Raw genomic sequence first — 26,960 nt, 5'->3', positions numbered from 1 at the left:
GGCCTCAGTTTAACATTTTATCTGAAAGACAGTACCTCTGACAGTGCAGCACTCCCTCAGTACAGCACTGGAATGTCAGCCTGGAATTTTGTGCTCATGTCTCTGGAATGGACTTGAACCTTCACACTGACACACCTATACACACACACACACACCTTCAGACTCGCACACCTATACACATACACACACACCTTCACACTCACACACATATACATTCACACACACACCTGCACACACACACCTTCACACTGACACACCTATACACACACACACACCTTCACACTCACACACCTTCACACTCGCACACCTATACACAAACACACACACCTTCACACTGACACATCTCTAAACTCACACACACACCTTCACACTCACACACCTATACACTCACACACACCTTCACACTCACACACCTATACACACACACACACACCTTCACACTCACACACCTATACACTCACACACACCTTCACACTCACACACCTATATACACACACACACACCTTCACACTCACACACCTATACACACACACACCTTCACACTCACACACCTATACACTCACATACACACCTTCACACTCGCACACCTATACACTCACACACACACCTTCACACTCACACACCGATACACTCACACACACACCTTCACACTCACACACCGATACACTCACATACACCTTCACACTCACACACCTATACACTCACATGCACACCTTCACACTCACACACATATACATTCACACACATCTTCACACTCGCACACCTATACACTCACACACCCACCTTCACACTCACACACATATACATTCACACACACACCTTCACACTCACACACCTATACACACACACACACACCTTCACACACACACACCTATACACTCACACACACACCTTCACACTCACACACCTATACATTCACACACATCTTCACACTCGCACACCTATACACTCACACACACACCTTCACACTCACACACATATACATTCACACACACACCTTCACACTCACACACCGATACACTCACACACATCTTCACACTCGCACACCTATACACTCACACACACACCTTCACACTGACATACCTATACACTCACACACACTCCTTCACACTCACACACCTATACACTCACACACACACCTTCACACTCACACACATATACATTCACACACACACCTTCACACTCACACACCTATACACTCACATACACACCTTCACACTCACACACATATACATTCACACACACACCTTCACACTCACACACACACCTTCACACACACACCTTCACACTCACACACCTATACACTCACATACACACCTTCACACTCACACACATATACATTCACACACACACCTTCACACTCACACACACACCTTCACACACACACCTATACACTCACATACACACCTTCACACTCACACACATATACATTCACACACACACCTTCACACTCACACACACTCCTTCACACTCACACACCTATACACTCACACACACACCTTCACACTCACACACATATACATTCACACACACACCTTCACACTCACACACCTATACACTCACATACACACCTTCACACTCACACACATATACATTCACACACACACCTTCACACTCACACACACACCTTCACACACACACCTTCACACACACCTATACACTCACATACACACCTTCACACTCACACACATATACATTCACACACACACCTTCACACTCACACACACACCTTCACACACACACCTATACACTCACATACACACCTTCACACTCACACACATATACATTCACACACACACCTTCACACTCACACACACACCTTCACACACACACATATACATCCACGCACACCTTCACACTCACACACACACCTGCACACTCACACACCTATACACACACACACCTTCACACACACCTATACATTCACACACACCTTCACACTCACACACCTATACACACACACAGACCTTCACACACACCTATACATTCACACACACCTTCACACTCACACACCTATACACTCACAAACCTATACACTCACACCTACACACTGTGAGTGAGGGACTGAGTGTTGCCTGTGTTGGGAATGAGGGACCGAGTGTTGCCTGTACTGGGAGTGAGGGACCGGGTGTTGCCTGTACTGGGATGAGTGACTGGGTGTTACCTGCACTCCCTTGGAGTAAGGGACTGAGAGTTGCCTGTACTCACTGTGAGTGAGGGACCGAGTGTTGCCTGTACTCACTGGGAGTGAGGGACCAAGTGTTGACTGTACTCACTGGGAGTGAGGGACCGAGTGTTGCCTGTACACACTGGGCGTGAGGGACCAAGTGTTACCTGTACTCACTGGGAGTGAGGGACAGAGTGTTGCCTGTACTCACTGGGAGTGAGGGACTGAGTGTTGTCTGTACTCACTGGGAGTGAGGGGCCAAGCGTTGACTGTACTCACTGGGAGTGAGGGACCGAGTGTTGCCTGGACTCACTGGGAGTGAGGGACCAAGTGTTACCTGTACTCACTGGGAGTGAGGGACCGAGTGTTGCCTGGACTCACTGGGAGTGAGGGACCAAGTGTTACCTGTACTCACTGGGAGTGAGGGACCGAGTGTTGCCTGTACTCACTGTGGGTGAGGGACCGAGTGTTACCTGTACTCACTAGCAGTGAGGGACCAAGTGTTGTCTGTACCCACTGGGAGTGAGGGACCGAGTGTTACCTGTACTCACTGTGAGTGAGGGACCGAGTGTTGACTGTACTCACTGGGAGTGAGGGACCAAGTGTTGACTCCACTCACTGGGACTGAGGGACCGAGTGTTGCCTGTACTCACTGTGAGTGAGGGACTGAGTGTTGCCTGTACTCACTGTGAGTGAGGGACCGAGTGTTGACTGTACTCACTGTGAGTGAGGGACCGAGTGTTACCTGTACTCACTAGGAGTGAGGGACCAAGTGTTGACTGTACTCACTGGGAGTGAGGGACCGAGTGTTTCCTGTACTCACTGGGAGTGAGGGACCAAGTGTTGACTCTACTCACTGGGAGTGAGGGACCGAGTGTTGCCTGTACTCACTGTGAGTGAGGGACCGAGTGTTGACTGTACTCACTGGGTGTGAGGGACCAAGTGTTGCCTGTACTCACTGAGAGTGAGGGACCGAGTGTTAAATGTACTCACTGGGAGTGAATGACCTAGTGTTGACTGTACTCACTGGGAGTGAATGACCTAGTGTTGACTGTACTCACTGGGAGTGAGGGACTGAGTGTTGTGTGTACGCACTGTGAGTGAAGGACCGAGTGTTGCCTGTACACACTGGGAGTGAGGGACCAAGTGTTACCTGTACTCACTGTGAGTGAGGGACCAAGAGTTGTCTGTATTCACTGGGAGTGAGGGACCGAGTGTTGTCTGTACTCACTGGGAGTGAGGGACGAAGTGTTTACTGTACTCACTGGGAGTGAGGGACCGAATGTTGCCTGTACTCACTGGGAGTGAGGGATCAAGTGTTACCTGTACTCACCGGGAGTGAGGGACCGAGAGTTGCCTGTACTCACTGTGAGTGAGGCACCGATTGTTACCTGTACTCACTGGGAGTGAGGGACCGAGTGTTGACTGTACTCACTGGGAGTGAGGGACCGAGTGTTGACTGTACTCACTGGGAGTGAGTGACCAAGTGTTGCCTGTACTCACTGTGAGTGAGGGACCGAGTGTTAATGTACTCACTAGGAGTGAGGGATCAAGTGTTGTCTGTACCCACTGGGACTGAGGGACCGAGTGTTGCCTGTACTCACTGGGAGTAAGGAACCAAGTGTTGACTGTACTCACTGGGAGTGAGGGACCGAGTGTTGCCTGTACTCACTGGGAGTGAGGGACCGAGTGTTGCCTGTACTCACTAGGAGTGAGGGACCGAGTGTTGTCTGTCCCCACTGGGAGTGAGGGACCGAGTGTTGCCTGTACTCACTGTGAGTGAGGGACCGAGTGCTGTCTGTACCCACTGGGAGTGAGGAACCAAGTGTTGACTGTACTCACTGGGAGTGAGGGACCGAGAGTTGCCTGTACTCACTGTGAGTGAGGGACCGAGTGCTGTCTGTACTCACTGGGAGTGAGGGACCAAGTGTTGCCTGTACTCACTGTGAGTGAGGGACCGAGTGTTACCTGTACTCACGAGGAGTGAGGGACCAAGTGTTAACTATACTCACTGTGAGTGAGTAACCAAGTGTTGACTGTACTCACTGGGAGTGAGGGACCAAGTGTTGACTGTACTCACTGGGAGTGAGGGACCAAGTGTTGTCTGTACTCGCTGGGAGTGAGGGACCGAGGGTTGCCTGGACTCACTGGGAGTGAGGGACCGAGTGTTGACTGTACTCACTGGGAGTGAGGGACCAAGTGTTGACTCTACTCACTGGGACTGAGGGACCGAGTGTTGCCTGTACTCACTGGGAGTGAGGGACCGAGTGTTGCCTGTACTCACTGTGAGTGAGGGACCGAGTGTTGACTGTACTCACTGGGAGTGAGGGATCAAGTGTTGCCTGTACTCACTAGGAGTGAGGGACCAAGTGTTAACTGTACTCACTGTGAGTGAGGAACCAAGTGTTACCTGTACTCACTAGGAGTGAGGGACCAAGTATTGACTCTACTCACTGGGAGTGAGGGACCGAGAGTTGCCTGTACTCACTGGGAGCGAGGGACCAAGTGTTGACTCTACTCACTGGGAGTGAGGGACCGAGTGTTGCCTGTACTCACTGGGACTGAATGACCTAGTGTTGACTGTACTCACTGGGAGTGAGGGACCAAGTGTTGACTCGACTCACTGGGAGTGAGGGACCAAGTGTTGCCTGTACTCACTGGGACTGAATGACCTAGTGTTGACTGTACTCACTGGGAGTGAGGGACTGAGTGTTGCGTGTACTCACTGTGAGTGAGGGACCGAGTGTTGCCTGTACTCACTGGGAGTGAGGGACCGAGTGTTGCCTGTACTCACTGGGAGTGAGGGACCAAGTGTTGCCTGTACTCACTAGGAGTGAGGGACCAAGTGTTGACTGTACTCACTGGGAGTGAGGGACCAAGTGTTACCTGTACTCACTGGGAGTGAAGGACCTAGTGTTGCCTGTACTCGCTGGGAGTGAGGGACCGAGTGTTGCCTGTACTCACTGGGAGTGAGGGACCGAGTGTTGACTGTACTCACTGGGAGTGAGGGGCCGAATGTTGCCTGGACTCACTGTGAGTGAGGGACCTAGTGATGACTGTACTCACTGAGAGTGAGGGACCGAGTGTTGCCTGTACTCACTGGGAATGAGGGACCAAGTGTTGTCTGTACTCACTAGGAGTGAGAGACCGAGGGTTGCCTGGACTCACTGGGAGTGAGGGACTGAGTGTTAACTGTACTCACTGTGAGTGAGGAACCAAGTGTTACCTGTACTCACTAGGAGTGAGGAACCAAGTGTTGACTCTACTCACTGGGAGTGAGGGACCGAGTGTTGCCTGTACTCACTGGGACTGAATGACCTAGTGTTGACTGTACTCACTGGGAGTGAGGGACCAAGTGTTGACTCTACTCACTGGGAGTGAGGGACCAAGTGTTGCCTGTACTCACTGGGACTGAATGACCTAGTATTGACTGTACTCACTGGGAGTGAGGGACTGAGTGTTGCATGTACTCACTGTGAGTGAGGGACCGAGTGTTGCCTGTACTCACTGGGAGTGAGGGACCGAGTGTTGCCTGTACTCACTGGGAGTGAGGGACCAAGTGTTGCCTGTACTCACTAGGAGTGAGGGACCAAGTGTTACCTGTACTCACTGGGAGTGAAGGACCTAGTGTTGCTTGTACTCGCTGGGAGTGAGGGACCGAGTGCTGCCTGTACTCACTGGGAGTGAGGGACCGAGTGTTGACTGTACTCACTGGGAGTGAGGGACCGAATGTTGCCTGGACTCACTGTGAGTGAGGGACCTAGTGATGACTGTACTCACTGGGAGTGAGGGACCGAGTGTTGCCTGTACTCACTGGGAATGAGGGACCAAGTGTTGTCTGTACTCACTAGGAGTGAGAGACCGAGGGTTGCCTGGACACACTGGGAGTGAGGGACTGAGTGTTAACTGTACTCACTGTGAGTGAGGAACCAAGTGTTACCTGTACTCACTAGGAGTGAGGGACCAAGTGTTGACTGTACTCACTGGGAGTGAGGGACTGAGTGTTGACTGTACTCACTGGGAGTTAGGGACCAAGTGTTGTCTGTACTCACTGGGACTGAGGGACCGAGTGTTGCCTGTACTCACTGGGAGTGAGGGACCGAGTGTTGACTGTACTCACTGGGAGTGAGGGACCAAGTATTGACTCTACTCTTGGGAGTGAGGGACCGAGTGTTGCCTGTACTCCCTGGGAGTGAGGGACCGAGTGTTGACTGTACTCACTGGGAGTGAGGGACCGAGTGTTGTCTGTACTCACTGGGAGTGAGGGACCGAGTGTTGACTGTACTCACTGGGAGTGAGGGACCAAGTGTTGACTGTACTCACTGGGACTGAGGGACCGAGTGTTGCCTGTACTCACTGGGATTGAGGGACCGAGTGTTGACTGTACTGTGAGTGAGGGACCGAGTGTTGCCTGTACTCACTGGGAGTGAGGGACCGAGTGTTGCCTGTACTCACTGGAAGTGAGGGACCAAGTGTTGTCTGTACTCACTGTGAGTGAGGGACCGAGTGTTGCTTGTACTCACTGGGAGTGAGGGACCGAGTGTTGCCTTTACTCACTGGGAGTGAGGGACCGAGTGTTGACTGTACTGTGAGTGAGGGACCGAGTGTTGCCTGTACTCACTGGGAGTGAGGGACCGAGTGTTGCCTGTACTCACTGGAAGTGAGGGACCAAGTGTTGTCTGTACTCACTGTGAGTGAGGGACCGAGTGTTGCTTGTACTCACTGGGAGTGAGGGACCGAGTGTTGCCTTTACTCACTGGGAGTGAGGGACCGAGTGTTGACTGTACTGTGAGTGAGGGACCGAGTGTTGCCTGTACTCACTGGGAGTGAGGGACTGAGTGTTGCCTGTACTGCGGGGTGAGTGTCCGAGTGAGTAGAAGTTATACAGCATCTCATCAACATCTCTGGTACGACTCTTCACGCAATGGATTACATTTGAACTGCAGTCACAGTCCTTAACTAAGCAAATGCAGCAGCCACTTTGTGCACAGCAAGCTCCCACAAACAGCAATAATATGAATGAAGTTAATCTGTATTTTGGTGATGGTTGGCTGGGACACTAGGGAGAATTCCTGCTCTTCCCTGACGATTGTCATGGGATTGTTTACATGCAACAAACAGGCAAGGCCTGAGTGTAAGAAGGACATGCTAAGATATTACAGCATGCTCTCAGTATGACACCGTGCTGGAGCGAGGACTCATACCCAAAACCTACTGACTCACAGGGAAGAATGAGACCAACTGAGTCACAGCTAAAACAAAATGTAGAAGTTTACAAAATATACCATCTTGAGCAGGAACGTTTTCAAGAGTTACTAAATCCTCAGAGAAGGAACTAAAGAGTAAAATGTAAGTTTTAGATGGAAAAAGTGGGCTTTATTTAGAAGAATAATTAACTGCTGTTTGAAGTGATAATGGGATCATCCGTGCAAAATGCCCTAGGACTGACTTTAATCAGCACCAACGCACTCTGAGGAAATTATTCCAATTCAGCTCTTCTTTCAGAATAAACCTTCTAATTTCTTTTGAAATCTACAAATGCTGTTCCTTCTATTCTTACTCTGGCAACTAGCTGCAGGTCAAACAATGGTTGACAGGTGAGTGACAGATATTGGTGAGAGGGCTCTGGGAAATGTTAAACTCCCCACAGTAGCCCAGATAGAAAGACTCTGCATTTATATAGAGCCTGTCACATCCTCAGGACATTCCAAAGCAATGGAATGGACTTCAAGTCCTTTTGAAGTGAAGTCACTGTTTTTATGTCGACAAATCTAGTGGCCAGTTTGTGCACAGCAAGCTCCCACAAACAGCAACGTGATCATAACCAGATAATCTGTTGTAGTGAGGTTGATTGAGGATAAATCCGAGGGAGATCTCCTCTGCTCTTCTTTGAATAATGGCGTGGGTGGGGAGGAGTAGTAACTTACACTATTAGAAAGGGCGAGATACTGCCTCGATATACACTCCATCCAATTTCCTTTCTATTGGACAAAAGTTGCAGTTCTCATGCAAAGGCTTACAGTTTAAGCTATAGACAGTTTCTGTGGCTTATATTTATTTGACCATCATGATTTCTATCCTACAGTAACCTGGAGCTCAGTGTTTGCCTTATGTTCCTCACTGCATTATTTTAATGCAAGCATCTATATTAAAGGGGGCAATTTATGCTCATTTGCCAATGAGAAGAATTTCTCGTGGCTGAGTTAGTCATATGCCTGCGTAACAGGCAAATATACAAACATATGAACATACGAATTAGGAACAGAAGCAGGCCATTCGGCCCCTCTAGCCTGCTCCATCATTCACTAAGATCATGGCTCATCAGTTTGCGTCTTGAATTCCAAACTCCCATCTACCCCCGATAACCATTGATGCCCTTGCCTATCAAGAAACTATCTACCTCCGCTTTAAAAATATTCAATGACCCCGCCTCCACTACCTTCTGAGGCAGAGAGTTCCAAAGTCGCACAACCCTCTAAGAGAAAAAAATTCTCCTCATCTCTGTCCTAAAAGGGTGACCCCTAATTTTAAAGCAGTGCCCCCTAGTTCTGGACTCACCCACAAGAGGAAACATCCTTTCCACATCGACCTTGTCAAGACCTTTCAGGATCTTATAAACTTCAATCACGTCTCCCCTTACTCTTCTAAACTCCAGTGAAAACAAGCCCAGTCTGATGAACCTTTCTTCATAAGACAACCCACTCATTCCAGGTATCAATCTAGTAAACCTCCTGTGAACCGCCTCCAACGCATTTACATCCTTCCTTAAATAAGGAGACCAAAACTGCACACAGTATTCGAGATGGGGTCTCACCAATGCACTGTATAACTGAAGCATAACATCCTTACTTTTATTTTCAATTTCTCTCATAATAAACGATAGCATTCTATTAGCCTTCTTTATTACTTGCTGGACCTGCATGCTAACTTTTTGTGACTCCTGCACTCAACCACCTAGATCCCTCAGCACCTCGGAATTCTGCAGTCATTCTCGTTCAAGTAATACTCTGCTTTTTTATTCTTCCTGCCAAAGTGAACTTCAAATTTTCCCACATTATACTCCATCTGCCATATTTTTGCCCATTCGCTCAACCAATCTATATCGGTCTACAACCTCCTTATGTCCTCTTCACAACATACTTTCCTACCTATCTTTGTGTCATCTAAAAATTTAGCTACTGTGCCATCGCTCACCTCATCTTAGCTATTGATATAAATTGTAAAAAGTTGAGGCCCCAGCACAGACCCCTGTGGGACTCTGCTCCTCACATCCTGCCAATCAGAAAAGGACCCATTTATGCATACTCTTTGTTTTCTGCCAGTCAACCAATGTATTGCCTTTTAGGACGGAGATGAGGAGATATTTTTTCTCTCAGAGGGTTGTACAGCATTGGAACTCTCTGCCTCATTGAATATTTTTAAGGCAGAGGTAGATAGATATTATGCATTGCCTTTGTTGTAAAACATCTCAAGGGACTTCAGAGGAAGATAATCTGACAACTGACACTAAGCCAAAGAAAGCAAACATTTGTGCAAGTGACCAAAAGTTTGGCCAAAGAGGTAGTTTTAAGGAGTGTCTTAACGGAAGAGAGAAGGAGAGGTTGAGGGAAGGAACTCCAGAGCCTAGGGCCTACAGCTAAAGCACGGCTGCCAATGGTGGGACAAAAAAAAATTGAGGACACATAACAACACCAACTTACATTTATATAGCACCCTTAAAGAGATAAAACATCCCAGGGTGCTTCACACGATATTACAAAACAAAATTTGACTCCAAGCCTGTTAAGCAGTTATTATGGCTGGTTACTAAAACCTTGGTCAAAGAGGTAAGTTTAAAGGAGAGTCCTAAAGAAACAAAGTGAGATGAAGAAGCAGAGAGGTTCAGGGAGGGAATTCCAGAGCTTAAGGCCTTGGCAACTGAAGGCACGGTCACCAACAGTTGAGTGATGAAAATTGGGGTTGATCAAGAGGCCAGAATTGGAGGAACACAGATATCTCAGAGGGTTGTGGGGCTGGACGAGATTACAGAGATAGGGAGGGGAGAGATTATGGAGGGATTTGAAAACAAGGTGAGAATTTTAAAATCAAGATATTGCTTAACCAGGAGCCAGTTAGGTTAGCGGGCACAGGGGTGAGAAGGGAACGGGATTTGGTGTGCGTTCCGACATGGAGAGCAGAGTTTTAGATGACCTCATGTTTACAGAGGGTGGAAGATGGGAGGCTGGTCAGGCGTTGAAATAGTCTAGTCTAGAGGTAACAAAGGCATGAATGAGGGTTTCAGCAGCAGACAAGCTGAGGCAGGGGCAGAGTCGGGACATGTTACAGAGGTAGAAATAGGCGATCTTAGTAATGGCGCAGCCTCAGACTGTTGCCAGGGAGAGGGATGCAGTCGGTAGCTAGAGAATGAAGTTTGTGGCGGGGAGCAAAGACAAGGGCTTCAGTTTTCACAATATTTAGTTGGAGGAAAATTCTGTTCATCCAGTACGGGATGTTGGACAAAGAGTTTGATAAGTTTGAGACAGTGGAGGATGCACATATCCAAAATACATCATTGACTACAAAGAACTTTGTTACCAACAGTAATCCCTTGGCTAGAAATGTTGTTTACCGATATGGATTATCTCAGTTTCTCTTTATTGCATTTTCTCCAGGGTTATGAGGACAGGTTTACACAGACTAGGCTTGCATTCCCTGGACTTTAGAAGACTAATCGAGGTGACTAAAATGATAAAGGGATTTAATAAAGATTCAATAAAGGACAGAGATGAGGAGAAATTTTTTTCTCTCTGAGGGTTGTGCGACTTTGGAACTCTCTGCCTCAGAAGGTGGTGGAGGCGGGGTCATTGAATATTTTTAAGGCGGAGGTAGATAGATTCCTGTTAGGCAAGGGAATCACAGGTATTGGGGAGTAGATGGGAGTTTGGAATTCCAGACACAAACAGATCAGCCATGATCTTATTGAATGGCGCAGCATGCTTGAGGGATCGAATGGCCTATTCCTGCTCCTAATTCTTATGTTCATATGTTTGTAATAGGGCAGAAGGAGAGAAACGTTTTCCTCTGGTTGGGGAGGGAGTAAAAAACAAGGGGGCATAACCTTAAACAGAGTTGGGCTGTTCAGGAGTGAAATCAGGAAGCTCTTCATCATACAAAGGGTAGGGAATTCTGGGAGTTAATTGAAATCCTTAATTAATAGATTTTTGTTGGGTCAGGGTATCAAGGGATCTGGAGCTAAGGTGTATAAATGAAGTGGAGACACAGATCAGCCACAATCTTATTGAATATATTATTGTCTTATTGTATTTTTACAGCGGCGCAGTGGTTAGCACCACAGCCTCACAGCTCCAGCGACCCGGGTTCAGTTCTGGGTACTGTCTGTGCGGAGTTTGCAAGTTCTCCCTGTGACCGCGTGGGTTTCCGCCGGGTGCTCCGGTTTCCTCCCACAGCCAAAGACTTGTAGGTTGTAAATTGCTCCTAGTGTAGGTAGGTGGTGGGAGAATTGGGGGAAGGTGGGGATGTGGTAGGGAATATGGGATTAATGTAGGATTAATATAATTGGGTAGTTGATGGTCAGCACAGACACGGTGGGCCGAAGGGCCTTTTTCAGTGCTGTATCTCTCTATGGCTATGGCTAATGGCGGATCAGGCTCAAGGAGCTGAATGGCCTCCTCCCATTCCAATGTTCCTGTTGTTACGACCAAGGTGGGAGGAGTGCACTATCTCTTCTAGTTCCACTTCTCCACAGGTCACAACATCTATTTAAATAGTCATTTGGTAGTACAGACCTTGAGTGTTGTTCACCACTAACAGGTTGCTGCCATCAAGCCAAAAAGACATTCTGCCGATCACACAAATGAGTAACGTGACATGAATTGCAATACCAGTGTGATGTTAGGTATATAGGCCATACGTCCCAAAGACTGGCGGACCATATCAAACAATATGTCCCTTCCGCTGTTCACAACGAGCAAGGTACAGACTGTACCCAACCAGACTGTGCTTACAAAACTCAAAGCACAGTGTCCAACATTAGATGTGATTCCACAATTGGACAAAATTTGCTAAATAATGTGCTAAGAATTACACTAACAACCAATTTAAGATTGTCAGTCGGGCTCACAGTGTGGCGCATTTGCGCATACTGGAAGCTACATATATTAATACACAGGGCCCTGTTCTTTGCAGACAGAAAGAACATGCACATACATTGCGCCTGTTTCAGCTAAACAAAACAAGTGACAGCCATTCGCTGGTTCATTCCTCAGGGTCAATCAGAGTCAAGCTGCCCGGTTTAAATTTTCAACAGTCACCATAAACTGGTGCACTCTCCATGACTATGCACACAATCAGCACTCTCTTCTCATATGGTATAAATTTGTTGTTTTCCCATACATTAGTTATTCTTGCAAGTTATCCTGATGAGTGCAAGATGAAAAACTTCAACAAAATGTCACTGTTTTCAGCGATCTATTTAAATGTTTACCCACTTACCGATATAGCCAATCATATACTCTATTGTTTTTAATCCAAGAACATAATACACCAACCAGGTTTCTTCATTAAACAACAAAATTATCAGTTTATTATAAAACAAGACTTAACACTTAACGAAGCAAAGTATTAACACACCGACTAAACTATGAAAGTTCCTTTTTTTAAAAATTCCCCAACTACACTCACACACACACTGGGAAAAAAATACAGAAATTCACTCTGCAGAGGTCTGTTACAAAAAAAAGACAAGAAAAGACGACTTTGGCCAAATACTTGTTAATTCCTGATTAAAAAGGAAAGAAAACCTTGAAGGAAGTCAGTTGTCCCTTTTTTGGTCTGGCATCCGGGTATACAGAGACGGGTCACTGGGTTTGTTTCGGAAGTTGTCCGTTCTGGAGATGTCGAGAATTATTCTAGTAGGCTTTCTAGGAGAAATGTGGTATGAAGGTTTTTCTGCCAGCACACACTTGAATCACAGGATTTTCTTTCCCAGCTCCTCAGGAGCTATACGGCACCAGGGATTTTTCTCCTGCACTGGATCTTGGTCGGATTTCTTCAGAAAGGTAGAGGAGGAGGGGAAGCTGGGTGGTTTGTTTTCTCCTTGGCAGGAAAACACCAACTGTCTTCAAAAAAAGTTCACAGTACAACTAAAACTGAAAACAATGTTCAAACCCCAAACAGAGAGTTGATCTCCTGACCGCCGTAAACCTTGACATGTGGTTTCTCTGTAACCATTTATTTCCCCGGAAATCCAAGGGTTCTGCTGTTTTCTGAGCCCAAATCACAGGTGACCTCCAGCACAGGTGGCTTTCAAACAACATCTTGTCCTGTCGGTGAACTTGTTTAAAGAAAACACATCCATGAAATCTTTTCAGTTTTAACACAAGTCCTCATTAAAAAAAAAATTAAAAGAAATGGAAGCATTTTCGTAACACTATTCCTTTGTTCCCCTCTCCCCTCACCAGGCTCTGATTCTTACTGGGGTTGGAGTCTATGGGATCTCCCCCAGTTGGCCTGAGTGTGACCCTGCACTGCGAGTGTTGGCGAGGTTATTGTCCATCACTCGTCCATGGCTGCTAACTGAGCTGGTCTCCCACCCTGCCAACTTTCCAACATCCACAATTGTGTTTGCAGCTGACACCCAGCGTCCACTCCCACCCATGGTGGATGGTAAGGTGAGTGGGGTGTCAGAGAGAGGCTGGATGGCTGTGGACCAAGACCACAGGGGGTTTCAGAGAGGAGGGGTGGAGACAGGAGAAAGGCAAAGGCAGAAGGCAGGGGACTAATGTAAACCAGCCACCGGTCTGTACTCCAGCGAGGATTCACAGTATCCAGGAAACGTGGGAAGAAATTGGAGTGCAAAGAGTGTTAATATTGGAATTGAGGAAATGGTCAACTAAACTAGCTAAATTCCTGGCAAATCAGTACTATTAAAAATTATGAGGGGTTTTGATAGAGTAAATAAGGAGAAGTTTTTCCACTGGCAGGAAGGTCAGTAACCAGAGGACACAGATTTAAGATAATTGGCAAAAGAACAGAGGCAACATGAGGAGCAATGTTTTTGACACAGTGAGTTGTTATGATCTGGAATGCACTGCCTGAAGGGGTGATGGAAGGAGATTCAATAGCAACTTTCAAAAGGGACTTAGATAAATATTTGAAAATTTGCAGGGCTATCTGGAGAGAGCAGGAGGGAACTGGATAGCTCCTTCAAAGAGCCAACACAGCCACGATGGGCCGAATGGCCTCTTCTGTGCTGCAACATTCTACATACGAAGACGCAGTCCAGTCCAGATGCGACTCAGCACCTGGTCTTTCATGGTAAGGATCTGCACTGCGTGTTATGTGGAAATTGAGGTAGATTTACAAACAGAGAGCTTTAATCCTGTAATTGTACGGCAATAAAGTGATTAAGAAGTATAAACCTTCAAAATGCCCAGAGAAACATGTTCGAATTATGCCATTAATACTGTAATTCACAGGTGGGGAAGAGAGAAAACACCTTAAAGCAAAGGATTATAGGTCATTCTTCTGCCACGTATAATCCAGAGAAAAGGAATCTCTCAGTATGGAGAAAGGTGAAATATCTTTGGCTGTGTTTTAAGTGAAGTTGCCCCTCCAATCTGCTTCCTCTGGTCTCCTGAAAATGTGGACTCTTGCTGGGGTGCAATTCAACCAGAACCACCTGTCCCCGGGACCCCAGCATAGTGCTCAGTGATGGTCAACATGCTATTCGGCCATGGTAGGCTGAGCAATTACAACCGAGCTGTACAGAATTGTGAATATTACAGAACCAAAGGAGGTCATTCAGCCCATCACACCTGTGATGGTTATATATGCTGTTACAACCAGGTATGAAAGATGTCTAGGGGTCCTTTCAGCCTTCACCTGGTCTTATTGTAAGAGTTTAATTTTAAACACACTGTGTTTTGAGCCCCCCCACCTTGGTGAATCCTTGTTCACCACTTTCCAATTATAAGGCAAAGAAATGAGCATAAACAGGCTTTCTTAGGTTTAAAGACCACCCATTTATACTAATCCTATATTAATCCCATATTCCTACCACATTCCCACCTTCCCTCAATTCCCCTACCACCTACCTACACTAGGGGCAATTTATAATGGCCAATTTACCTATCAACCTGCAAGTCTTTGGCTGTTGGAGGAAACCGGAGCACCCGGCGAAAACCCACGCAGACACAGGGAGAACTTGCAAACTCCGCACAGGCAGTACCCAGAATCAAACCCGGGTCCCTGGAGCTGTGAGGCTGCGGTGCTAACCACTTATTAAACCTTAAACTTAAACTCTAACACAGTTAACGGCTACAGATATATTACGTGCCCACGCTAGCATGCACACGTGATACACACATGCAAATAGGGACAGAAAAGAGCAGAAGAAAAATAAAATGGAGAGGTTTGAGGCAATCTCTAACAGGGGGTTTCTTGTTACTATCTTGCCGTAGAGTTCTTGATTGTAGACAGCTCTTACTTTTTGTTAGGGCCCAGCATTCTTCTTAAACCTTGTTCACTGTAGGAGACTTTTCTCTCTTAGGGTTCATATGTCTTCAATGGTTTCCAAAGCTGGTGAGAGTGAGATGAGAGCAGACAGGAGAGAGTGTCCTCAGTCCTGGAGAAAACAGCTTTCTGATTTCAAATTCCTTGTTGGAAGTTCAAATTCAAATAACTCCAACAGTCAGCCAGCCATATGACCAAACCGGTCCGACCACGTCGGTTTGTGTATTTGGCCATTTTAGCAGTTAACCTGGAATGCTGGTCTTTCTACCTTCAACGTCTGGTAATCAAAAGTCCATTGTGGATTAAATTGGAGCAGCCCCTTTGTCCTTTGAAGTACTGTCTGTGGACATGCTAATGTCTCTCTCCAGCCAAAGTCTCCAATTGTTTTTTTAAAGTAAGTTCTTTCTTCACCAACAACTGTTTAAAGTCAATGTTCATGTGGCGGAATTAATTTTCCTCATTCTTGGCAGGTGGGGGGGTCTTGCCTGATAATGTCTCTGTGTGATATATCTCCTCCTCCTCCTCACCACAACCATCATGTGTTGCAGGTCTACATCTTAAAGAGACCTCACGTACTTATGTTTTTAAGGTGGATGTGCAAGCTCTTTGAATGCGTGCAGATCACGGTTAGCCTCTCCAAGGTGAGTCCTTCCCCATTACCGATACATTCTCAATCCCTCTCCACACAGGCACACTTTCATGCACACATTAGTGAACAGGAGCAGGATATACTCCTCTAAGCTGACTGCTTCATAGTCAATTCCATTGATTTTCATTTCCCAATTCCTATACTGCCATGGTGGGGTTTGAACTCCCATTCTCCAGGTCCAGTAAAATAACCACCACACTAGAGTAACCTCAGCTGAGGTTTCGGAGGTAAGAGAATCTAAACAGTGATAGCCAGTGGATAAAATCCCAAACTGAGTCACCCATAGGCTTCCCAGCTCTGCTTGCACCTTTCCCTGCAGGCTTCATCTCACCCCCACACTCCCTCCATTGGTCACCTGACACATCCATCCTCATGGTGTCACCCCCCCCCCCCCACTCCTCCCATTGGCTACCTGACACATCTATGCCCACAGTGTCACACCCCCACACTCCCTCCATTGGTTACCTGACACATCCATCCTCACAGAGCCCCGCCTTCCCATGATCAAGCGAAAAGCTTTCAGACTCTGTCAGCTGATTGGATGATTCTTGACTGTCAATCTAACAGCCGATTTCTCCATCACCAATATTTCTAGAACTATTAAACAAAAGTGTTCAAAGAAAATTAAAAACACAGAATTTGTTTTGATATGTCTCCTGTATCTTTGCTCGCAGCAGTGTCCAGGAGATTAATCTTTAATTTCTAAAGACTCCATAATCCTGAAGGCAACTGTTCTGGGCTGTACTGAGTTGAACTGATCGTAACCAGGGTAACACAAATGCGGATAGATGAAGGGGGCCCAATTGGTTGAGATACCGGAAGGAGTGGGCAGCCGCGGAATTGTCAGGGTCATAGCAACACATGGAGGTTACCACACACAAACAGGCCATTCGGCCCAACCAGTCCATGTTGCTGTTTACCCTCTGCACAAATTCTAATCATATTAACCTGCCCTATTACCATATCCTTTCATCCTCTGTCGACCTCTCCAATCTCATCTCGAATGTTGACACTGTTTCTGCCTCAACCACTCACCCCGGGAGTGAATTCCACAGCTTCACTACTCTCTGTGTGAAGGACCTTCTCCTGCCCTCAATCCTAAATCTTTTACATTTAATCTTATATCTATGGACGCTTGTATTAGACCCACAAGCGTTGTAAAAGGTCTGGGTTTTATATACTGTACTGTGATAAAATCTCAAAGTCTATTAGTTTTTCTTTAAGCATTATCAACCTGAGGTGCTGCATTTACTGTCCTGTGAAAAATTTATATATCGCCTTTTATGACCTCAGAACATCCCAAAGTACTTCACAGCCAATGAAGTACATTTAGTTGAAGTCACAGCCAATTTGCACAAGCAAGCTCCCAAAAGCAACCAATAGTGAACCTGTCCCCACAAACAACCAATAGTGAACCTGTCCCCACAAGCAACCAATTGTGAACCTGTCCCCACAAACAACCAATAGTGAACCTGTCCCCAAAAGCAACCAATTGTGAACCTGTCCCCACAAACAACCAATAGTGAACCTGTCCCCACAAGCAACCAATTGTGAACCTGTCCCCACAAACAACCAATAGTGAACCTGTCCCCAAAAGCAACCAATTGTGAACCTGTCCCCACAAACAACCAATAGTGAACCTGTCCCCACAAACAACAAATAGTGAACCTGTCCCCACAAACAACCAATAGTGAACCTGTCCCCACAAAGCAACAAATAGTGAACCTGTCCCCACAAACAACCAATAGTGAACCTGTCCCCACAAAGCAACAAATAGTGAACCTGTCCCCACAAACAACAAATAGTGAACCTGTCCCCACAAAGCAACAAATAGTGAACCTGTCCCCACAAACAACCAATAGTGAACCTGTCCCCACAAAGAACAAATTGTGAACCTGTCCCCACAAAGCAACAAATTGTGAACCTGTCCCCACAAAGCAACAAATAGTGAACCTGTCGCCACAAACAACCAATAGTGAACCTGTCCCCACAAACAACAAATAGTGAACCTGTCCCCACAAAGCAACAAATAGTGAACCTGTCCCCACAAACAACAAATAGTGAACTTGTCCCCACAAACAACCAATAGTGAACCTGTCCCCACAAACAACAAATAGTGAACCTGTCCCCACAAAGCAACAAATAGTGAACCTGTCCCCAGAAACAACAAATAGTGAACCTATCCCCACAAAGCAACAAATAGTGAACCTGTCCCCACAAACAACAAATAGTGAACTTGTCCCCACAAAGCAACAAATAGTGAACCTGTCCCCACAAACAACCAATAGTGAACCTGTCCCCAGAAACAACAAATAGTGAACCTGTCCCCACAAAGCAAACAATAGTGAACCTGTCCCCACAAATAACCAATAGTGAACCTGTCCCCACAAAGCAACAAATAGTGAACCTGTCCCCACAAACAGCCAATAGTGAACCTGTCCCCACAAAGCAACAAATAGTGAACCTGTCCCCACAAACAACAAATAGTGAACCTGTCCCCACAAACAACCAATAGTGAACCTGTCCCCACAAACAACAAATAGTGAACCTGTCCCCACAAAGCAACAAATAGTGAACCTGTCCCCACAAACAACCAATAGTGAACCTGTCCCCACAAAGCAACCAATTGTGAACCTGTCCCCACAAACAACCAATAGTGAACCTGTCCCCACAAAGCAACAAATAGTGAACCTGTCCCCACAAACAACCAATAGTGAACCTGTCCCCACAAAGCAACAAATAGTGAACCTGTCCCCACATACAACCAATAGTGAACCTGTCGCCACAAAGCAACAAATAGTGAACCTGTCCCCACAAACAACCAATAGTGAACCTGTCCCCACAAAGCAACAAATCGTGAACCTGTCCCCACAAACAACCAATAGTGAACCTGTCCCCACAAAGCAACAAATAGTGAACCTGTCCCCACAAAGCAACCAACAGTGAACCTGTCCCCACAAAGAACAAATTGTGAACCTGTCCCCACAAAGCAACAAATAGTGAACCTGTCCCCACAAAGCAACCAACAGTGAACCTGTCCCCACAAACAACAAATAGTGAACCTGTCCCCACAAAGCAACAAATAGTGAACCTGTCCCCACAAACAACCAATAGTGAACCTGTCCCCACAAAGCAAGAAATAGTGAACCTGTCCCCACAAACAACAAATAGTGAACCTGTCCCCACAAAGCAACAAATAGTGAACCTGTCCCCACAAACAACAAATAGTGAACCTGTCCCCACAAAGCAACAAATAGTGAACCTGTCCCCACAAACAACAAATAGTGAACCTGTCCCCACAAAGCAAGAAATAGTGAACCTGTCCCCACAAACAACAAATAGTGAACCTGTCCCCACAAAGCAACAAATAGTGAACCTGTCCCCACAAACAACAAATAGTGAACCTGTCCCCACAAAGCAACAAATAGTGAACCTGTCCCCACAAACAACAAATAGTGAACCTGTCCCCACAAAGCAACAAATCGTGAACCTGTCCCCACAAACAACCAATAGTGAACCTGTCCCCACAAAGCAACAAATAGTGAACCTGTCCCCACAAAGCAACCAACAGTGAACCTGTCCCCACAAAGAACAAATTGTGAACCTGTCCCCACAAAGCAACAAATAGTGAACCTGTCCCCACAAAGCAACCAACAGTGAACCTGTCCCCACAAACAACCAATAGTGAACCTGTCCCCACAAAGCAACAAATTGTGAACCTGTCCCCACAAACAACAAATAGTGAACCTGTCCCCACAAAGCAAGAAACAGTGAACCTGTCCCCACAAACAACAAATAGTGAACCTGTCCCCACAAAGCAAACAATAGTGAACCTGTCCCCACAAATCCCTCTGTTCTTCTACAGCACTGAGCCTGCCTCCACACACAGCATAAATACTGCTGTTAATTTTTTATAAAATGCATCACCTCATACTTTACTGAATTGAATTCCATCTTCCACAATTTAGCCCAATGCGCTAAATACATCAGAGGCTGCATTAAAGGAGAAAAGTGAGGTCGTCAATAGGATCATAGAAACAGGAGGAGCCCATTCAATGAGATCATGGCTGATCTGTGACCATAATACCAAAGTGAACAAGGGATATGGGGAGAAAGCGGGAACAGGGTACTGAATTAGACGATCAGCCATGATCTTTTTTGAATGGTGGAGCAGGCCCGAAGGGCCGAATGGCCTACTCCTGCTCCTATTTTCTATGTTTCTATACACTGCTTTGTCTCAAATCCCTTAATACCTTTGATTAACAAAAATCTATCAAACTCAGATTTTAAAATAACAATTGATCTAGCATCATTTGCAGAAGAAAGTTCCAAACTCTACTACCCTTTGTGTGCAGAAGTGTTTCCTAATTTCTCTCATTTTAGGCTATGTCCCCTCGTTCTAGACTCCTGAACTATCAGTTAAAGGAGACCAAATTAAAATAACAAACTTGAGGTTATTTCCATTTCCTGTGAACTGTTCTCTTCAGGTGTTTCCCCCATTGACAATTAACAGGGGTTAATGACAGAGGGCGCTGTTGATCTGTTAATGTTCTCAGGCAGCCACCAATCTGAACAGGTCAGCTCACAGCTTTGTTCAAAACTTTCCCATTGCCTGAGAGCCAATATTTCTCCCTGATTTATCCTTGGGACTTTGATTGGTGCTCGTCCCCTTTCCTTAGCAGAAATGTATAGCTGCAGCTTTGTCACCTGTGGTCGGTGGGTAGCAATTTCACATCTGAGTTAGAAGCATGTAGGTTCATAGGACTTGAGTATATAATCCAGGCTAACACTTCAATACAGTACTATGGGAGTGCTGCAGTGTCAGAGGAACTGTCTTTCGGATGAGACATTAAACCAAGGACGCGCCTGCTTTCTCAAGTGGATGTGAAAGATCCCATGGTACTATTTCAAAGAAGAGTAGTGGAGTTATCCCCTATGTCATGGCCAATATTTATCCTTTAACCAACATCACTTAAACAGATCAGCTGAGCTGGTCATGTATCTCATTGTTGTTTGTAGGAGCTTGCTGTGCACTAATTGGCTTGCACGTTTCCAATATTACAATGATGACTACACTTTAAAAAGCATTTCATTGGGTGTAAGATGCTTTAGGATGTGCTGAGGGGTGTATTTTATTTAGAGATACAGCACTGAAACAGGCCCTTCAGCCCACCAACAACCACCCATTTACACTAACCCTACAGCAATGCCATATTCCCTACCACCTACCTATACTAGGGGCAATTTACAATGGCCAATTTACCTATCAACCTGCAAGTCTTTGGCTGTGGGAGGAAACCGGAGCACCCGGCGGAAACCCACGCCGTCACAGGGAGAACTTGCAAACTCAGCACAGGCAGTACCCAGAACCGAACCTGGGTCCCTGGAGCTGTGAGGCTGCGGTGCTAACCACTGCGCCACTGTGCCGCCCTGGTAGTGGTAATGTCACTGGACTAGTAATCCAGAGCCCATACTCTGAGGACAGGGGTTTGAATTCCACCATATCAGATGATGACATTTAAAATCAATTAATAACCTAATGGTGACGATGCAACCATTCTCAATTGTTGTAAAAAGTCACTAATTTGTAAAAATTCACCAATGTCCTTTAGGGAAGGAAATCTGCTGTCCTTACCTGGTCTGGCCTACATATGACTCCAGGCCCACAGCAATGTGGTTAACTCTTAAATGTCCTCTGAAATGGCCTCGCAAGCCACTCGATTCAAGGGCAATTAGGGATGGGTAATAAATGCTGGCCTAACCAGGGATGCCCACATCCCACAAATGAATGATTAAATAAAGATAAGTTGTTGTTTTGTACCTACTGCAGCCCAGGTTAGAAACAGCAACCACAGCACAGGCCAGTGATTGGACCTGGAACTTTCCTGAGTTTCTGTTGCTGCCTTTAATGAGCCCAATGGGGCACAGGTCACCATTGTTTTACCTCCTTCACCTCAATGCAAAAGGCTGTGAAAACTTGACCCCGTTTTGAGAGTCGAAGTTTGCAGAGGACTGAAGGACCCACCAGATCATCAGAAATCACATTATCCACTGATGGCCAGGTTGGAAGTGCTCGGAGAAGTGAGCACAGAGAATATTGACTTTTGAAAAATCTGGGAGATCCAACCCAGATGGGAAGAGTTTTGGGCTTTTAACTGCAAAGGATTTTGTCATTAAAAAGGACTGTATAACATATCAGTGTTGTGTGAGGTTTTCAAGTGTTGAATGAGGAATAAAAGTACCTTTGTAATTTGGTGGGCGGGCAATAAATCCCACATCCTACGAATGAACTAATAAAAAAAATCAGCTACTTACAAAGTACTATTTAGTTAATTGGGAATTTATTTTAGTTCAGTTGTTATAATAAAAGATTTAGAACATGAAATCTTATTGTATAATTCGTTAAATTGGTCTGGGGGGATTCATATCTTGTCTTTTTCACGTTAACAATCTCTCTGAGGTAATCTATTTTACTGATGTTGGTTGAGGAATAAATATTAAATATTAGGACTGGTGACCAAAAGTGTGGGCAAAGAGGGAAGTTTTAAGGAGTGTCTTAAAGGACATAAGAGAGGTAGAGAGTCAGAGAGGTTTAGGGAGGGAATTCCAGAGCTTAGGGCCCAGGCAGCTGAAGGCACAGCAGCCAATGGTGAAGTAAAGGAAGTTGTTCTTTTTGCTCATGATAACTGGAGGAGAGTTTAGGTGACTGATCACTATTGGCACCAATTGGAAAGTAGTGAGTGGGCACTAGACCAGTTGTCATTCGTCCTCACGTTGAATATTCTGCCAATGCTCACTTCTGAGAATTCGTGGGTTCAAGTCCCACACTAAGACTTGAGCATATGATACAGGCTGACCTTCCAGTGCAGTAGTAAGGGAGTGCTTCACTGTCACAGAGGTAGTACTGAGGGACTGCTGCACTGTCGGAGGAGTCAGTACTGAGGAAATGCTGCACTGTTGGAGGAGTCAGTACTGAGGGAGTGCTGCACTTTCGAAGGAGCAGTACTGTAGTAGCACTGCACTGTCAGAGGGGCAGTACTGAGGGGGTGCTGCACTGTCAGAGATGTCAACCTTTGGATAAACCGTTAAACCAAGGCTCTGTCTATTTGCTTTGGTGGATACTAAAGATCCCACGGACACATCTAATGGCTCTAAGCAGAGCAGGGGGTTCTCCCAGTATCCTGGACAATATTTCTTCTTCAACCTATGTCACTAAAAGCAGGTTAGCCAATTATTCACCTGGCCACTGCAGGTCTGTTCACCAGTGAGAATTCATAGTATCCAGGAAAGGAGGGAGAAACTGGAGAGAAAATGAGAGTTCAGATTGGAGTTGAGAACATGGTCAGGTAAACTAGCTGAATTCCTGAGGATCCGGGCTATTAAATACGATGAAGGGCTTTGATAGAGTTAATAGGGAGAAATTATTTCCACTGGCAGTAAACAAAAGACACAGATTTAAGGTAATTGGCAAAAGAACCAGAGGGGAGACAAAGAGAAGTTCTTTTTACACATTTGAGTTATTATGGTCTGGAATGCACTACCTGAAAGGGCAGTGAAAGCAGATTCAATAGTAACTTTCAAAAGAAAATTGGATAAATACTTCAAAAGAAATTATCAGGGCTATGGAGAAAGAGCAGGAGGAATGGGAGTAACGGATAACTTTTTCAAAGAGCCAGCATGGATACAATGGGCCGAATGGCTGGAAGACTCTATGGTTCTATGGTGTTGTAAGGTTGAGTGACCTGCAGATCATTCAGAAGGATTCTGTGTTACTGGTGTTCTGCTCAGTAGCAAGGGGGAAATAGCCACAGTCAATGATGAACAATGAATATGCCAGAGGGAGCATTTGAGCAGATAGGTTTGATCTTGTTTGACAGAAAGTTGAAATGTCCTCGCGAGCGATCGAGTTTGGAAGAGTGATGGAGAGCACAGGTGGTGTCAATGATGTGAGGGAGACAGGAGATGCTGGATTCACAAGAGAATTATAGATGAGGAAGGTGATTCAGCCCATCTTAATTCATCCATCCAGCAGACCTGTGCACTCTTGGTTTGGAAAGGAACATGTTGATCTCAGTCATGAAATTATCTTTGAGTAAACCTGTCACCACTTATTCCACTTGAGTTTAATGTAATACTCTGGATTCACCTTCCTATTCTGTGCTGCGGGAGGCTGATTGACAAGTAGCTGGAGATCATTCACTAGGATTCTGCATCAGATGTGGCTCAGTGGATAGCACTCTCACCTCTGAGTCCAAAGGTCGTGAGTTCAAGTCCTAGTCCGGCCACTTGAGTACATCATCTAGACTGACACTCCAGTGCAGTGTTGAGGGAGTACTGTGTTGTCAGAAGTGCTGCCTTTTGGTATGTTAAACAGAGTCTCCGACTGCCCTCTCAAGTAGATGTAAAGATCCTGTGCCACTATTTCCAGAAGAGCAGGAGAAATCTCCCCAGTATCTCGGCAAATAATCATCCCGTAATCAACATCACAAGAACAAATGATCTGATCATTACCACATTGCTGTTTATGGGGGCTTGCTGTGTGCAAATTGATTGCCATGATTCCGATATTACAACAGTGACTACATTTCAAAAAGTACTGTATTGGCTGCAAAGTGCTTTGGGATGCCCTATGGGCATGAAAGGCGATATAGAAATGCAAGTCTTTCTTCTATGCACCTTTATAAGATCATCTCTCAGTTGTCTCTTTCTCAGGCAGAAAAAGCCAAGTCTAGTTTTCTCATTATTTCAGTTCATCTCAGTTTGTTCAGTTTGCTTACCCACTGTTTTTTTCAGGTTGCTTTTCTTCAGGTTTGCACTTGCTGCTGTTCAATATTCAGTATATTCACACCTAATCTGTACTAATGCTTTGTCTTTCAACACACCATTAACATATTGTTTGCCTTTGCTCCGTGACCTTTTGGTCAGCTATGTGGCCTGGTCCAATCTGCACCTTCTCCTTTGTTATCTCTTGCCCAACCCCCACCTCACTTGTTTATAATCTGTGACTTTTCTAATATTTGTCAGTTCCGAAGAAGGGTCACTGACCCGAAACGTTAACTCTGCTTCTCTTTCCACAGATGCTGCCAGACCTGCTGAGTGAATCCAGCATTTCTTGTTTTTGTTTCTAGTTTTCTCATCATTCAGACATGTGGATGTGTTCCCTTGTGTATCAGTGACAGAATTGGATTCTATTATCAAGATGCAGCCTGGCCAGTGCACAGCACTTTGAACATGACTTCCTCTAATTTCTACTGGAATATTTTGACTATATTAGAAAGTAAGGCTTTGCATTTATGTAGTGCCTTTCATGACCTCAGGACATCTGCTGAACAGTTTCAGTGTTGCACTTTGGGCAAAGGTGCGATATAAATGCAAATTGTTGTTGGTCAGTCTAACGATCATTACTTGTGCCTGGTACTGCCTCTAACATATGCCTAATGGGGGCTCAAACTATTTAGAATGAATGTGCTTTTTCGACAGTGAGTATACACCAACACTGGCCCTGAAGTATTGAATAGTTGGGTAGTGAAACCCAACTAGGGGGGATCTCATAGAAACCTATAAAATTCTAACAAGACTTGACAGGGTAGATGCAGGAAGGATGTTCCCGATGGTGGGGGAGTCCAGAACCAGGGGTCATAGTCTAAGGATACGGGGTCAACCTTTCAGGACTGAGATGAGGAGAAATTTCTTCATCCAGAGAGTGGTGAGAATGTGGAATTCGCTACCACAGAAAGCAGTTGAGGCCAAAACATTGTATGTTTTCAAAAAGGTGTTAGATATAGCTCTTGGGTCTAAAGGGATCAAAGGGTATGGGGCAAAAGCGGAAACAGGTTACTGAGTTGGATGATCAGCCATGATCATAATGAATGGCGGAGCAGGCTCGAAGGGCCGAATGGCCTACTCCTGCTCCTATTTTCTATGTTTCTATGTAGCCGATGCCAGCATCACTGCTGTTCTTGGCCTTACTATTTGTGATGTTAGAGAAAAGGAAAGGGAAAAAGCAAGTGGGGAAGAAACAGAAGTAGAAACAAAGAAGGAAACAGAAAATGGGAGAAACACAGGCGGAAGTAGATAGAGAGAGAGAGAGAGGCAAATGAGAAGGAAAGAAACCGAGAGGTGGTAGAGGTCGCGGGTTTGGAAGGTGCTGTCTAAGGAGTCTTCATGCGTTGCTGCAGTGCATCTTGTAGATGGTACACACTGCTGCTACTGTGCATCGGTGGTGGAGGGAGTGAATGTTTGTTGATGGGGTGCCAATCAAGTGGGCTGTTTTGTCCTGGATGGTGTCGAGCTTCTTGAATGTTGTTGGAGCTGCACCCATCCAGGCAAGTGGAGAGTATTCCATCACAATCCTGACTTGTGCCTTGTAGACAGGTATTGGGGAGTCAGGAGGTGAGTTATTCACTGCAGGATTCCTAGCCTCTGACCTGCTCTTGTAGCTACGGTATTAATATGGCAACTCCAGTTCAGTTTCTGGTCAATGGAAACCCCTGGGATGTTGATAGTGGAGGATTCAGCGATCGTAATGCCATTGAATGTCAAGGGGAGATGGTTAGATTGTCTCTCTTGTTGAAGATGGTCATTGCCTGGCACTTGTGTGGCGCGAATGCTACTTGCCACTTATTAGACCAA

Source organism: Heterodontus francisci, chromosome 1 (genome assembly GCF_036365525.1).
Source record: "Heterodontus francisci isolate sHetFra1 chromosome 1, sHetFra1.hap1, whole genome shotgun sequence".
Taxonomy (NCBI): Eukaryota; Metazoa; Chordata; class Chondrichthyes; order Heterodontiformes; family Heterodontidae; genus Heterodontus; species Heterodontus francisci.
Note: the sequence above shows the minus strand (reverse complement) of the source record.